The 15,400-nt window shown below is 45.4% G+C and overlaps 1 long non-coding RNA gene across 1 annotated transcript in view; it reads left to right on the forward strand.

Moving 5' to 3' along the window:
• The window catches only part of LOC148213735 (uncharacterized), a 118,744-nt gene extending 109,819 nt beyond the window's left edge, over nucleotides 1–8,925 (forward strand). Inside the window, exon 4 of the long non-coding RNA XR_015793985.1 lies at nucleotides 6,778–8,925. This is a non-coding gene — a long non-coding RNA (uncharacterized LOC148213735). The remainder of the gene's footprint in view (nucleotides 1–6,777) is intronic.
• Nucleotides 8,926–15,400: the final 6,475 nt, after the last annotated feature.

Below are 15,400 nucleotides of genomic sequence, written 5' to 3' on the forward strand. Positions count from 1 at the left end.
TATTGTCCTGATGCAGAATAAATTTGGGGCCAATCACATGCCTCCCTGATGGTATGGCATGATGGATGAGTATCTGCCTGTATTTCTCAGCACTGAGGACACCATTCATCCTGACCAAATCTCCAACTCCATTTGCAGAAATGCAGCCCCAGACTTGCAAGGAACCTCCACCATGCTTCACTGTTGCCTGCAGACATTCATTCTTGTACCGCTCTCCAGCCCTTTGGTGAACAAACTGTGTCCTGCCACAGCCAAATATTTCAAAGTTTGACTCAGCACCTGCTGCCATTTTTCTGCACCTCAGTTCCTATGTTTTCATGCATAGTTGAATCATTTAGCCTTGTTTCCATGTGAGAGTTATGGCTTTTTGGCCACAATTCTTCCATGAAGACCACTTCTGGCCAGACTTCTCCAGACAGTAGATGGGTGTACCTGGGTCCCACTGGTTTCTGCCAGTTCTGTGCTGATGACACTGCTGGACATCTTCCAATGTCAAAGGGAAGTAGGCATGATGTGTCTTCTATCTGCTGCATTAAGTTTCCTTGGCCAACCACTGTTTCTATGGTCCTCAGCATTGCCCATTTCTTTGTGCTTCTTCAAAAGAGCTTGAACAGCACATCTTGAAACCCCAGTCTGCTTTCAAATTTTTGCCTGGGAGAGACCTTGCTGATGCAGTCTAACTACCTTGTGTCTTGTTGCTGGGCTCAGTCTTGCCATAGTGTATGACCTGTGACATGAAACTATCTTCCACAACCTCGCCTTAGTAGCAGAGTTTGGCTGTCCCTCACCCAGTTTTAAGCCTCCTACACAGCTGTTTCTGTTTCAATTAATGACTGTGTTTCAACCTACATATGAAATTGATTATCATTAGCACCTGCCTGGTATAATTGGTTAATCATACACCTGACTCTAATCCTACAAGATCCCTGACTTTGTGCAAGTGTACAAAGTGTGCAAGTGTAAGAATTGATGCTGGTTTGAAGCCAAAGGGTAGTCACACCAAATATTGATTTGATTTAGATTTCTCTTCTGTTGCTCACATTGCATTTTGTAAATTGATAAACATAAACAATTAAAATATATATTTTTGAAAGCATTCTTGCTTTACAGCATTTTTTCACACCTGCCTAAAGCTTTTGCACAGTACTGTATATATTTTTGTATTTAGTACAAAAAATTCATATAGCTGGCATTTATATGTACTTCTTCTAAGGCAGCTGATAAAGCCTGAAGATACCCTCTCTCAATCTAGAAGTTTTGGACAACTTCTACCCAGTCTCAAATATTCCTTTTTTTAGGGAAGGTTTATTAAAAGGGATTGGGATTGTTGTACAGAGGAACATAAAAGAAATGGATTATCTGGAACCCTTCTAATTTGGTTTCATATCTGGACATGGGACAGAAATGGCATTGGTTGCTCTTATGGATGATCAGTGGTAGGATCTGGATTAAACATATGAAGTTCTTCTGATTCTTTGCCTTCTTTCCCATTTTATTTAACATCCACATGAAACTGCTAGAAGAAGGCACCACCAGCTCAGTGTGAGGTATCATTACTATGTTGATGATACCAATTGTATATCTCCATATCAGGGTGAGCAGCAAATGCTGTGGAACTCCTTGCTGGAAAGATACCTGGCCTATCATAAGACAAAATATGGAAGAACAAGTACAACAAGTACAACTTCAGAGAGCATCTGTGTTTCAGCAGAAAATAACCTTTATAAACATATTCAGTGACTGCTTACTACATGATCAGCTTAATGAAAAATCACGCTAGAATGATTTTGTTTTCAAATATGCCAGTGAAAGAAGTCCTGCCAAAATGAACAGAAAAACATTCCATTCCATTCCATTCCAGACCTATTGTATTGAATATAAACACGGAATGGCTGGGAAGGTCTGAGAAATGAGACCAAATTATCAAACGTCAGAATGCTGTTTCCGGTGGATGAAGATGTTATGGAATATTGTTATCTGAAGATAATATTCTGGAGATCAAAAGGAAACAATTTGTCCCAAATCTCCCTTCCAAAAGAGAAGTAACACTGTAACAATCTCCAACACATTGTTATGCTGAGTAGCATAAGAAGAGAGAAGCTAGTTAATTCAACTCTATTCAGTTCATTCATCTTCTATGAAGTGCCCTAACTTCTAGCATCTCCCCATCAGTTTATATCTCGATGGGTGGGGACTTTGACTGCCCATTAGCTCTTCTTACATCTACACCAAAGTAGACCTATAGAGTCTACTATTTTAATCCTTACTGAACAGTAATTATTAGGCAGGAAATACATCTAATTTTTATTTATGTGTGTTAACTTGTAACTATCACTAAATTAATTAAAGTAATTACTATAAGCTATGTCTTGCCAGTATGAGAGATTCAAGTATTACATGACTAAGAGCTGGGAAGTGAGTGAGCTAGAGATATATACAAACTTTGGATGTTTGGAACCAGAGATCTGGGCATGATAAACTGATTGGATTGAGGAAGATACATTTTGTGCCAGAGGATCCATTGCTCAAATATCAGTGGTGGCTTGTCTGCCCTGACTCTGACCCAAGGACAGGAGTAATCTCTTAGTCTATCTCTCCAGTGGCAAATTACATTCAACCATGCACCATAGGAGTAGGAATTGTATGTGGAAGGGGAGGGGGCATAAATAGATGAAGATTGGTGACTAAGGTGAAATAATTCTGTTCTACTTGTCATTCCTCTTCCTTGCAAGACACCCTACCTACCACTCACATTTCTATAGTTTTGAAACAATCTCTGTTCCAGAACAGTGTGCTGGATGCACTGTGCAGTGTGAAGGAGAAAGAAACTCCTACCATATAAATGTATATTATTTGTGCTACTATCCTTTAAAATCTTCATTGATACTAGAAAAAGGGAACAATCTGCACCCCTTCACCCAATAAAAGCCTTACCAAAAGTTACTGCTTGCTGGTACTGCCATGAATACATGTATTTATTAAATACCTGAGGATTCAATCTATTAAGCCAAATATAATTTAATTAAATGTAGACTTAAAGGAAATGAAATCAAATATAGTTTTGGCTTGGGCCAACCTATTTCTTTGTCTTAGTCCTATCTACTTTTTGATATGGGACCCACATATCTCCTTTTATGCTATCCATTTCACCAGATTCTGGGTGGCTCACAACAACAGTACTTCAGTAAAACTCCTAACAATAAAATCTTGTAAAATATAGGGCCACATGGTCTTCCAAAAGCTATAAACTTAATTTAACATCCCTCCCCTGGAAGAATAGCAGCCACTATTCTTTCAACCTAACCTCAAAGTCCTGATGAAAGAGGTTGGCCTTCATCTCCTTCTGGAATGTCATTAAAGAAAGGTCCATTTCTTTGGGTCATTTCAGCTACAGATGAAGCTTGCCTCCATGCTGCTCTTCTGCACCATCCACTGAGAGGGAATCATCAATAGTCCTTCTTGCACAGCACATTCAGGATGGGAAGCTTCTATCTGAAGAAAGTAAGCCCCTAAGAACAGGGGCCTGAGCTACATAGGTAATAATGAGCATTTTGAATTTCATTCAGAAACGTACTGGTAACCACTTCAGCTCCTGCCAAATGGGCATAACTCTGCCAAGCCAGATTTGGCACATTAGGTGCATTTTGAACTAGTTGCAATTTCTGAATAGTTTTCAAAGTCATCTCCAAGTAAAGCTCATTATAATAAACCAGGCTAGAGTAGATGAGGATGCATGTGACAGTGGCCAGAGTCTTCTGTCCCAAAAATAGCTCCATACAGTGCAACTGCTGCAGCTGGGCTTTCCGAGCAGGAAACATGAACCTAGAAGAACACCCAGAAGTCAGACCTACTCATTCTTAGTAGGGTACCAATTAAGGACTTGGAAAAGATCTTCAGATGCCATAATGTCTCTAAACCTTCAAAAACTAAATTTTACAGGCAATGACTTTTCTTGTGGTATTCTATGGAAGTGAAAGTTGGACTTTGAAAAAAACAAAATAGAAAGAGTTTTGGTCTTTTTGACACTGGTGTTCAAGAAACCTCCTGAGAATACCATGGATAGCCAAGAAAACAAACAAATGGTTCATAGAACCAATCATTCCAGAGTTCTCATATGAGACACAAATGACCAGGCTATATTATTGTATTTTGGAGACATTATGTGAAGACCCAGATCCCTTGATAAGTCCATAATGTTGAGAAAGGTGGAAAGAAAATGACAACCTGCAGCAAAATGAATTGAGTTGATTGCAGTAGTGATTGTACAACACTGGAAGGGCTGAGGGCTGAGTTGGGGACAGATCATCCTGGAGAAGGTCTACCTATGTTGTCGCTAAGAGTTGACACTTATTTGATGGCATATAACTAACATTTACTTCATGTAATTAGGTTCTTATTAACACCTTTAATATCATATCAGTATTCAGCAACCTTGTTTAGCTGCAAGTTTTCACAAGTTTTCTCTTTAGCTTCAAACGTGTGATGTTGAGCATAAGCTTGCCCTTCATCACGAGATACCTTCTAGCTTCAAATTCATAGCTTTTACTGTTGTTCCATCAGACTTATGTTTCAGAAGTGAAAAAAAACTGTACTCTTTCATGGTTCTCAGTGACTTTTACTTTTTTTTTAAGATTTCTGTTGGACTTTTATGTGTAGGATCTGCATAGCTATTCTGCATATTTTTATAAATTTTCTCTTCTGTCAGCAGTTTCATTTCTTCAGATGAAAAAAGGGCTTTGGGAACTGCAGTCATAAACTTTTGTTCCATTTTCTTCAGGCTTGTCTAAGGTTGTTTGTTAAGCATTCCCTATTTGTGATTTAAACTTTTCCATTTCTTACTACAGGCAGTATGGCAATTAGTCTTCATAATCAGGATCAGTCATTGAAAAACCAGGATCAGTTTTCTAACACAGTATAATATTCTGATTTAGTGGAGCATTTACAGGCATACAAATATTTGTCATCCTTCAGTTCACAGAAGTTATGTCCTCTGCAAGAAAAACTGTATTTACACTATATTTATAACTGCATTTATGTATTTATGCTAACTGGGTATATTAAGCAGAACAATATAATAATATATAGAGGGGGGGGAGAGAAACACAGAGTGAAATTGATTACAGGAAGTAAGGAATAGGAAGTGGGCTTTTCCAACCTTCCTAATGTCATCATAAATATATTTTTAAAAGAACAGTGAAAAATCAGGCATAGGTTTTAGGGTCTATTTATTTAATATTCCTTCCTCCATACTCCAGAACCTTTAAACAACAGAAACCAACAGTATACTGTAACGTCCTGTAGATATTTACTGTGGCTTAGGCTATAATCCATTTAATCGTGCTCACAAATTTTTATCCTGAGGTACAAATATATGTAAATCTAAGATGGAGCACTGGGGAAGAATTTGTAACTGGGATGACAGAAGAAAATGTAATGCATATACATGAACTCATACCCCATTAACTGACAGTGACTATTCACAAAACAGCTACTGGATTTTACTTTCTCACATTTATTAGCTGATTTAGTTTTTAAAAAACAAAAAAAACCTCTTTGTTCTTATTGCACATTGTTGTTGACATTGCTAGTTAGTTTCTCTACTTGGCTGCTTGCTAAAAATAGACAATAGAGCTGAAAGCAATGTGGTGGACTTTATGGCCCATCATGGCAGATACATTCACCATTAGCTATTGTGCTGAGATGATATCTGGAATGATACTGGTATCATGTCTATACAAATTCTAAACTCACTAAATGGACATTTTGCCATACATTTACATAGTGGCTTAGATATCAGATGGTTGTCTAACAGCCTGTATTAGTTTGTTGATTAGTTTGTTTAAAGGATTTGTATGGCCACCCATCTTAAAGACTAACTCTGAGTTAGCTCACAATAATAAAACCACTAAACCATAAAAACCATAAAAGAAAAACTTTAAAAATCCAGCACTTCAGTCATCCCCATAGGATGCCCCAACAACCAGCCACAGACACCATCACTCTACCCCAAAGCCTTGTTTCATCTCGCAATAGTGATGTTTCCTTCAAACACACACACTCACACACATACACACACACACATTTTTGGTAACTTGAAGGCTTGACAGTTCTGTCATACAGTATTAAAAAATGAATGCATTATACCTCCTTTCATAAAAATACAGTTTTGTTTAATGCTTAAAGAATTTTAATTAATGTAATTTGTTAGCTGTTAATTTTCCATCCTCCTGAAAACTTCCTGATATCTAGTATGTTTTGACACTGTATTATATCATAGTTGAAACAAATGCTTGTTAAACAGAATCTACCAATGTTAATACTTGCTCTAAATTTTACTTAGAGATTAAATAACATTTATAGTATTGCCTAGGGATACTCTTTTTGCTTATGTATAGGCAACTTCCATTAAATGGGGAGAATTGGTGGTAAAACCTCTATTTCCTTTGAAGTCTTATTGAATTCAGATCAGACAACACCTTATTTAAAAAATTGCACCCACTGATATTGTTTCTAGGTGAATCACATTATGATTACAGTCTGTTTTTTAACTAGGAAGAAAATTAGAGCAGGATAAGAGGAAAACAGCAAATTGTAGAACTGTTGATCTGGTAAATGAAGTTGCCTCTGGGGAGGTGAAAAGCAAGTGTTTTGGAGTAATATCTCATGTCTTTGTTACTCTGAAACATTTAAATGCTCATTAATGTTGTGCTGTTTACCAGTAAAAGCTCTTTTGTTTCAGGAATTTTTTTTCTTAAGCATCCCTTTTCTGAATTGCAGATTAAACTCATGACAAAAAGATGAAAGGATTTTACAAGGCAATACTTGGATAAATAGAAGATAAAGGATCAAAGTGAAAAGTGTACATCACATGGGACTTATAATTATAAATTGGTGGAATTCCACCAATATCTCAACTTGGGAATGGCCTTGCAGGGTTTTGGGTTTTTTCTTTTTGGTCTTAGCTTGCCTCCTATTGGAGGGCTGCAGTAACATGAGGAAGAAACCAGTGCTTAGAAGTCACAAAGCATGGCACATTTTGCTGCGATGGAAATTGCTTTACAAAGTTAGGGTTCCACATAAGAACATTTAGGGAATTTTGGATATGCTGCTCTTTTCTTTTCTAAAATAGATCTGATACGTTAGGAATTCTTTATTGCCACTTGTTATTTCAAAGTGATACACAAACTATATTCTCTGTTCATCTTTACCTTCTCCACCCTCTATACCAGTATTTCTCAATCTCAGCAACTTTAAAATGTATGGACATGCTGGCTGGGGGAATTGCTGAGGTTCAGAAACACTGCTCTATACTATATATATATTTGTTCACTGAATGAACAATTTTATGTGATCCCATATACAGTATTTCTATTTTTCCCCATTCTTGTTATTGTATGGTAAGAAGGAGGACACAGCTTTGTGTGCTATCTTTGTTGCCTGTTTTTGCATCCTCCAAAGAATATAGATGATCCTCTGCCAAAATAAAAAATAAAAAAACAAAACTGTTCCACAAAATTAAGCTATTTTGTACGGGCTACAGCTTTATGCAACGTCCTACATCACATTCTACCTAAATGAATTCTTAGTACAGATTTTCTCTTTCAGCATATAGAAGAGAGTGAGGAGTTTCAGAGGAGGCAAGGTCAGCAACACAACTGTGAAGGGCCTTCAGGGATTAAAAATTTAACATAATTATTATGATATAAGCTTTGCAGGACCAGAGTCAGTTCATTAGATACAATCTTTATTTACTATGGCTGTAATAAAAGTATTTGATTTGATAATATTTAAGTGTTTGTGTCTATATACACAAATGTAAACGATGTTTTGCAGTTTGTCTTTTTAATGGATTAATTAATTTTAATTATCTATGTGGTATTTTTTAATTGTTCATAGGTTTTTGGTTTTAATTGTGAGCCGCCCAGAGTCATCCGTTGGGGGTGATGGGCAGCATACAAATTTAATAAATAAATAAACAAACAAATGATGAAATGTAAACATTATGAAAGTGTCAATGAAATGCAAAAGTTGAATTAGACAATTTTTGATGATGATCATTTCCCATCATTCTGCTCTGTGAGCACACAAGGCAGCTAATAACGTTTAAAACAAAAACTGAATATAGGAGGTTTAAAACAGACTAACTACCAAAACCATCTCACAAAGTGTAGTGAAAGAGATGCACTTTTACAGATTTACTAAACATATCTCCCAAGAGAGAGCATTCTAAAACCTGAAATGTTTTAGCAATGCAGGGAGGACTTTCTCATATTCACCAGTCAGGATCCTGACAGTGGGGACATCCTCAAGAGGGTGTCTCCTACTTATCTTCACGTACTCATTATGGGTCAGGTTGTCCCTTATCATTGTGAGGCTTTAAAGGTCAACATTGACAGCATAAATTGTACCCAATAGCCACCTGATAGCCATTACAGATTTTTCAGTACCAACCTTACATGATCTGTGTGTCAGATTCAGCTGGCGTGCCCAGCCACGCTGAGTCAGTTCCACCGCCCGAGCACAAGCAAAGGAAAAAGGAGAAGTGGAAACCGTGAACTGATTAATGGGCCAGCTGGGACCACTTAACTGAAACCGCAGAGGGGATGTTTTGAATTGGCGCCAATTAGCCTTGGGCGCCGCGGACAAAGGGTTGAGCAGCGGCGAGCGGCAAAGCGATCAGCGTGTGATTAGGAAAACCCCGGCTTTGCACGCAACAGAAAGAACTAACGAAGGTGTGACCATAGCCATGGGGAAAAAGCAATCAAGGACATAAGAACTGAACTGAATCTGCCATTTTGGCGAAGGGGGGAATTACTGCGGGTGATTTGTAACATAGCAACGGGGCAAAGCGCGGGAACAGGGGGACTATAAATTATATCATAAGATGTGCCAAGCCAGTCCTGGCTTTGTCTGTAACTACGTACGTTACGCTTGAGTAAACTTCTTTGTTGAACACACGTGTCACGAGAGTTTCTCTAGATGAACAGGGTAAACCTTACACTGTGTACTTTGTACCAGGTATGGATCCTAGCTGCTACATTTTGCATCAGCTGGAACTACCAGACACATTTACTTAGTTTTTTTACTAGGGTTCATACGTTGCTCCAATTCAGGAAGTCTATGAGCAGTTTGCATTCCCCTCTTACAGAAACAAGGTTAAAAAGGAAAAAGACAAGCAGTGTAACAATGTAAGAACTAACAATTACAACTGAAATTACAAAGAATGTTTTTGCATTGATTTACTGGGAGTGTAGCCACAGGGTGTTCTTTCCCAGGAGTAGGCAAAATTTACAAACCAGCAAGCACTTTTATCAGGTTGATTGTTCCTTATTGGGAACAAAGAAAAGTTGTCATTCAGTAACTGGTTGATTTGGAAAAAGAACAACCTCACCCTTGACCAGGCACCATTATCACAAACTTGTTCTTTTCTCTAGGAATCACACAAAAATAGCTTGTTTCTACTCCCATATTGTTTATGCATCTCATTGTTGATTCTCCTCCCTCACAGTTCATTACTTATGGACCTTATCTGCCTCTGCAATAGCTTCTGGGATGTTCTGTCTCTGGAAAACTCTCTAAATGTCTTCTAGCCTGTTCTACATGTGCTTTAAAGATGGCTTCATCTATGTCTGCTAATGTCTGCTGATTTTGGTCTCTGCACTAGTCTGATCTCATAAATTCCAAAGAAGAGCAGCTACAACTGGTAAAGCTCAGTAGTGGTCCCTGAAGTTGGCAATCTCTTAGAGAAGCAAGCCTACCCTTCTTAAGATTAATGTGTAGGCAGAAGCTCCTGGGAGAAGGTAGTCCTATCCATATCCAGGTGCTAAATCATGTAGGATTTTAAAAGTGACAAAAGGCACCTTGAATTGCAAACTGGGTGGCAGCAGTAGCACTCTGAATAGGGTCGTTATATCTGGGCAATTTGATAGTCCTACCATTACTAGAGCATCTGAATTTTAGATCAGTGGAAGTTTCTGAGTAGTCTTCAAGAATTTTATTATATTATTATATACATTTATTATGTAATATATAATTATATTATTATATACACATAGAGCAAATTGTGATAATTCAAAAAAAGGTGACTAAGGTACGTGTGACTATAAGCAAGGCCTCCCAGTTCGACAATGGTTGCAAACTGCACTCCAGATGTAACTGCAAAAAAAACGCCCTCTTGGCCACAGCTGTCACTTTCTTTTTGAGCAGGAGTCCGAGTCCAAGTAGACTGCCAGATCTGGACTAGTTCTGCATAAGGAAGTGCAACCCCATCAAGAACTAAGTGTGGAATACCTCTGGAATCAAAAGGTTACCATACCCATAGGGATTCAATCTGAGCCTGTTTTTTTCCCATCCTAATAGCCTCCAGGCAGCAGGATAGGACCTCTATTACATCTTCTATTCAGCTTGGGGTTCAGATCTATAACTGGATATCATCCACATATTAAGATTCCTGACCTCATGCCAATGGATGACCTCCTTTGCATGAAACTCAGCAAACATCCAGATTGTTTTCCTCTCAAGCATTTCATCAATGTGCATGTGCCTATTTGTTGTCAGGTTTGGTCAGCACGGGGCTTCAGGGAAGCACGGGGCTTCAGGGAAGCTCACAGCCAGACCACGCGGAATCCACCGACGGTAGCTAGTGGGGAAAAGAGGAACTGAAAGCGCCGCTAATTAACGGGCCACCTGCGCCCAGCCAAACAGGAAAACCGCAGCGGAAGCTTTTAACTATAAACCGATAACGGCGCGAGCCAGCAATGAACGGGGCCGCAGGCAGCGAAACAAGATCGCAACGCAGCACAGAATCCGCGGGCTTGCACGTAACGGGGAGGAACCAACCCAGCCGGAGGGGGACTGGCAATCAAGGACAATAGACCCTGACCGATCCTGCCATCATGAACAATCAAGGGGGATTATTGGGGGCCAATAATCCGCAGCTGCAACGTGATCGCGGGGTGGGAAAAAAGCACGGGAAGGGGGGAATATAACAAGTGATGCAATTGTACCAAGCCAGTCCTGGCTTTGCTTGTGACTACTACATTACGCATGAGTAAACCTTCTTTGTGAACCACACGTGTCACGAGAGTTTCTCTGTCGAACGGGGCAAACCTTACATAAAGCCAGGACTCACCGTTAGCGCTACCCGGTACCACCGAGGAGCGTTTCCTTTTCCAATACAGGCATGACCAGCTACGAGGAATCCGTGGGTCAGCTGGAGCACGAGGAACCCAGGCTCGAGGAGGGACGGTCAGAGCCACCCGGGAGCGACAGGACAGCGGCCAGGACCGGGCGCCCTCCAGCCGAGCGGTGGTCGATGGGCGTGAACCAAGGGCCAGACGGTTCAGGCGTCACGATGACCCGAGGTTCAGGGTCACGGAACTGCGAGTGGGATGAGAAGTTCGCCCGACTAGAGGAGAGAGTCGAGCGGCGCCTAGACGCCATGGAGGCGATGCTCCAGACCCTGCTACAGAGAGTGGGACCACCGGCGGTGAGCGAGGGGGCGAGCAACAGCGGTGGCGGTCCGGCACCTCAGCCGGCACCGCCCACGATGCCCCGGTCGGTGGACCGATGGGCGGCAGACGCCCTGAGACTTCGAGGTATCACTGGGAAGTTCTCAGGGGACCCTGAACAGCTGCCGCACTTTTTGACACACGTTAGGGGGTTCATGCAGAGGGGTGGTCACCTATTCGCTAGGGACGAGGATAGAGTATCCTACGTGGCCGAGCTGCTAGATGGTCAAGCAGCTAGCTGGGTGATCGGACTATACGATGCCAACGCGGCGGAACTACGGAGTTTCCCGGACTTCATGCAGGCGCTCCGGGACAGATTCGAGGACACATTGAGCGCCAAGCGGGCGGAGGACGACATCCTGCAGTTCAGACAGCGGGGCAAGTCGGTATCAGAGTACGCCCTGGAGTTCCGGAGGTTGGCAGAGAAGCTCACGGACTGGCCGGAGTCCCTGAGGGTGAAGTATTTTAAGAGGGGGCTCAATCCAGAGATCCTGGAGCGAGCACTAGGGCGGGACGACCCGTCCACAGTGAAAGATTGGATCTGGCTGGCCGGAACGGCGGAATCGGCATGGCGGCAGATCCAACAGAGCGCGAGGCGACGGGACCAGACGAGGGACCAGCCGAGGGAGAGAACCCCCGAGGAAAGGCGGAGCAGTCGGCGGCAGTCCACCGGGGTGCGAGAGGCGACCAGAGCCCCAAACCTGTGCTTCCGGTGCGGAGGCAGAGGCCACCGAGCGGCGCAGTGCCCGACGGAGTGGGAAGGAGCCTCACCACGGCCTGAAGTCAAGCCCCCGCGTGCGACTGGGAAAAGGGCCGGCGACCGACCGTGGAAGGGGGCAGTGGCGGCGGTGACCGAGAAAGGACGCGGGGGGTGGTCGACCCCGGAGACAGCGTCCTCCGGAGAGGACTCGGAGACGGCGGGAAACGAGGCACGCTCGCACTGAACGGCATCCCAGTGCGAGCAGGGGAGTCGAGGTGCGCGGACCCAATAGGAGATGAGGACTGCCCTCCGTTCCGGGTGAGAATACACATCCGGGGGGTGAGATCCGGAGGGGAGGCACAGCTGCGGGCGCTACTGGATTCAGGCTGCACCCACTGCTTGATGCACCCAGCTGTGGTCTCAGGGCTCGGACTACAGCTGAGGCGCCTCCGGGAGCCCATTGCATTCAGCCAGCTAGACAGCACGCTGGCGGGGGGGGGCCAGCTCAGTATTACACCGAGCCGGTCCAGATGACGATCGGGAGTCACCGGGAAGAACTGAGATTTGTGGTGGTCCCGGTGGCCGACTACGCGGTGGTACTCGGCTTGGCGTGGCTGCGACGACGGAATCCACGGGTCGACTGGACGGCGGAGGCAGTGCGGTTCGGGGTCGACAGACCAGCGAAGTGCGAGAGCAGAGGGGACCGAGCCGCGGAGACGGGTGCGGCCGCAACCACAGACGGGCAAGTGGAGGGTCCGGGACACCGGGAGACGGGGCGAGAGCAGACGGAGCCTGAGACCCAGCCGGCAACAGCAGCAGCAGCAGCGCCGGGACCCCGGAGACCCGCAACGATCCCGAGGCGTGGGGAGGCAGCGGCGACTGGCGAGACAACCGCAAAGAGAGAGGCCGGGCCCGGGGAACCCACGATGGGCGGCGGAATCCCGAGGCAGTATCGAGACCTGGCGGCAGCGTTCGGGGAGAAGGAGTCCGACCAGCTCCCACCACACTGGCCCAGTGATTGCGCCATCGAGTTAGAGCCAGGGGCGACCCTGCCTAAGCCGAAAATGTACTCCCTGTCAAGGAGAGAGATGGGGGCTCTGCAGGAGTTCATAGACAAGAACCTGGCGCGGGGATTCATCCAACCCGCGAAGTCACCATTAGCGGCCCCGGTACTATTCCGGGAGAAGAAGGATGGCTCGCTTCGAATGTGCATGGACTACCGGGGGCTGAACGCAATCAGCACGGAGTGCATATACCCCCTCCCCCTGATGAAGGACTTGATGTCGCATCTGTCTAAGGGGAGGGTGTTCACAAAACTGGACTTGCGTGAAGCTTACTTCAGAGTCAGGATCCGCGCAAAAGATGAGTGGAAGACGACGTTCAACACGCCGCTCGGAAGCTACCAGTTTTCCATGATGCCATTCGGATTAAAAGGGGCCCCGGGGGTATTTATGCAGCTAATAAATGAGGTGCTGCACGACCTACTCTACCGGGGCGTCCTGGTCTACCTGGACGACATCCTCATCTACACCGAAACCCTGGCGGAGCACGTGAGCCTGGTGCACACGGTGCTCCAGAGACTGCTGAAGGCACAGCTGTACGCGAAGCTATCGAAATGCGAGTTCCATCGAGAGCAACTAGACTACCTCGGCTACCGAATATCCAGCCGGGGAATTGAGATGGACCCGGCGAAAGTAAAGGATGTCCTGGGCTGGGAAGCGCCGCGAACCCGGAGGCAACTCCAAAGCTTCCTAGGGTTTGCGAACTTCTATAGACAGTTTATCCCGAACTTCGCCCAAATCGCCCTTCCCCTAACCGACCTGCTAAAGACCAAGGGCACTGGGAAAACCCCCAAGCCCAGCATGGCACTTGCGTGGACTGCAGAATGCCAGGGGGCGTTTGAGGAGCTAAAACGGTGGTTCACAGCGGAGCCGATCCTGCGCCATCCCGACCCAGATCAGCGGTTTATAATCCAAGTAGATGCGTCAGACGTGGCAACGGGGGCAGTCCTGCTCCAGCCCAGACCGGAGGGGGCCATCCACCCATGCGCCTACGCCTCCCGCAAATTCACCGAGACGGAGAGAAGGTGGATGGTGTGGGAGAAAGAGGCGTACGCAGTCAAGTGGGCACTGGCCACGTGGAGGCATCTACTAGAGGGGGCAGCTGAACCGTTCGAAGTGTGGACGGACCATAAGAACCTCGAGGCCCTGAAGACCCCGCGTAAGCTATCCCCCAAACAGGCGCGGTGGTCCCAATACTTCGGGAGGTTCAGGTTCACACTAAAACACATCCCCGGGAAGCGCAACTTCCTAGCAGATGGACTGTCTCGCATGCCCCAGCACGCCAGCCTACGGGAGGAGATCGTGGACTCCATCATCCCTGCCAGCAGACTGGCTGCAAAGGCGGTGACCCGAAGCCAGACCAAGGGGGAGCGACGGGACGCGGCGCCTGAAGTAAGGCAAGGGTTCGCGGAGGCGGCGGAGCGGGACGCTTGGCTCAAGCAGAACCGAGAGGCGCTAACCAGCCAAGAGGGGTTGTGGTGGCACGAAGGAAAGCTGTACGTGCCCGAGGGTTGCCGACAGGAGGTCATGGAAAGAGCCCACGACAGCCGGAGCGCGGGGCATTACGGCTTCGTAAAGACGCTCCACTTAATCCGGCGGCAGTTTTGGTGGCCCACGCTCCGTAAGGACGTGGAGGCGTACTCGGGGGGTTGCCCGGTGTGCGCGACGGCGAAAGGGGCCAAAGGCAAACCTAGAGGGCTACTCCAGTCGGTAGCGGAACCCGACGGCCCATGGCAAGAGGTCGCCATGGACTTCATAGTAGAGCTCCTGGAGAGTAAGGGGAAGACCGCCATTTGGGTGGTTACGGACTTATTCTCTAAACAAGCGCACTTTGTAGCGTGCCGGCGAGTCCCCATGGCAGAGGGGTTGGCGAGACTGTTCGTGCAACATGTTTACCGGCTCCACGGCGCACCCCGACAGGTCGTCAGCGATCGGGGCGGCAACTTCATCACGCGGTTCTGGAGGGAGTTCCTGAAGCGGGTGGGGACGAAACAAGCCCTTTCTTCCGCGGCGCATCCGCAGACGGACGGAGCCACGGAACGCCTGAACGGGGGGCTCGAACAGTACCTGCGCTGCTACGTGGGGCACCAACAGGACGATTGGGCGGAGCTACTACCATTCGCGGAAGT

The sequence above is a fragment of the Python bivittatus genome, unplaced genomic scaffold (assembly GCF_059951505.1).
Source record: "Python bivittatus isolate LINGU-HERP-01145 unplaced genomic scaffold, Pbiv_v1 ctg000840_np1212, whole genome shotgun sequence".
In the NCBI taxonomy this organism is placed as follows: domain Eukaryota; kingdom Metazoa; phylum Chordata; class Lepidosauria; order Squamata; family Pythonidae; genus Python; species Python bivittatus.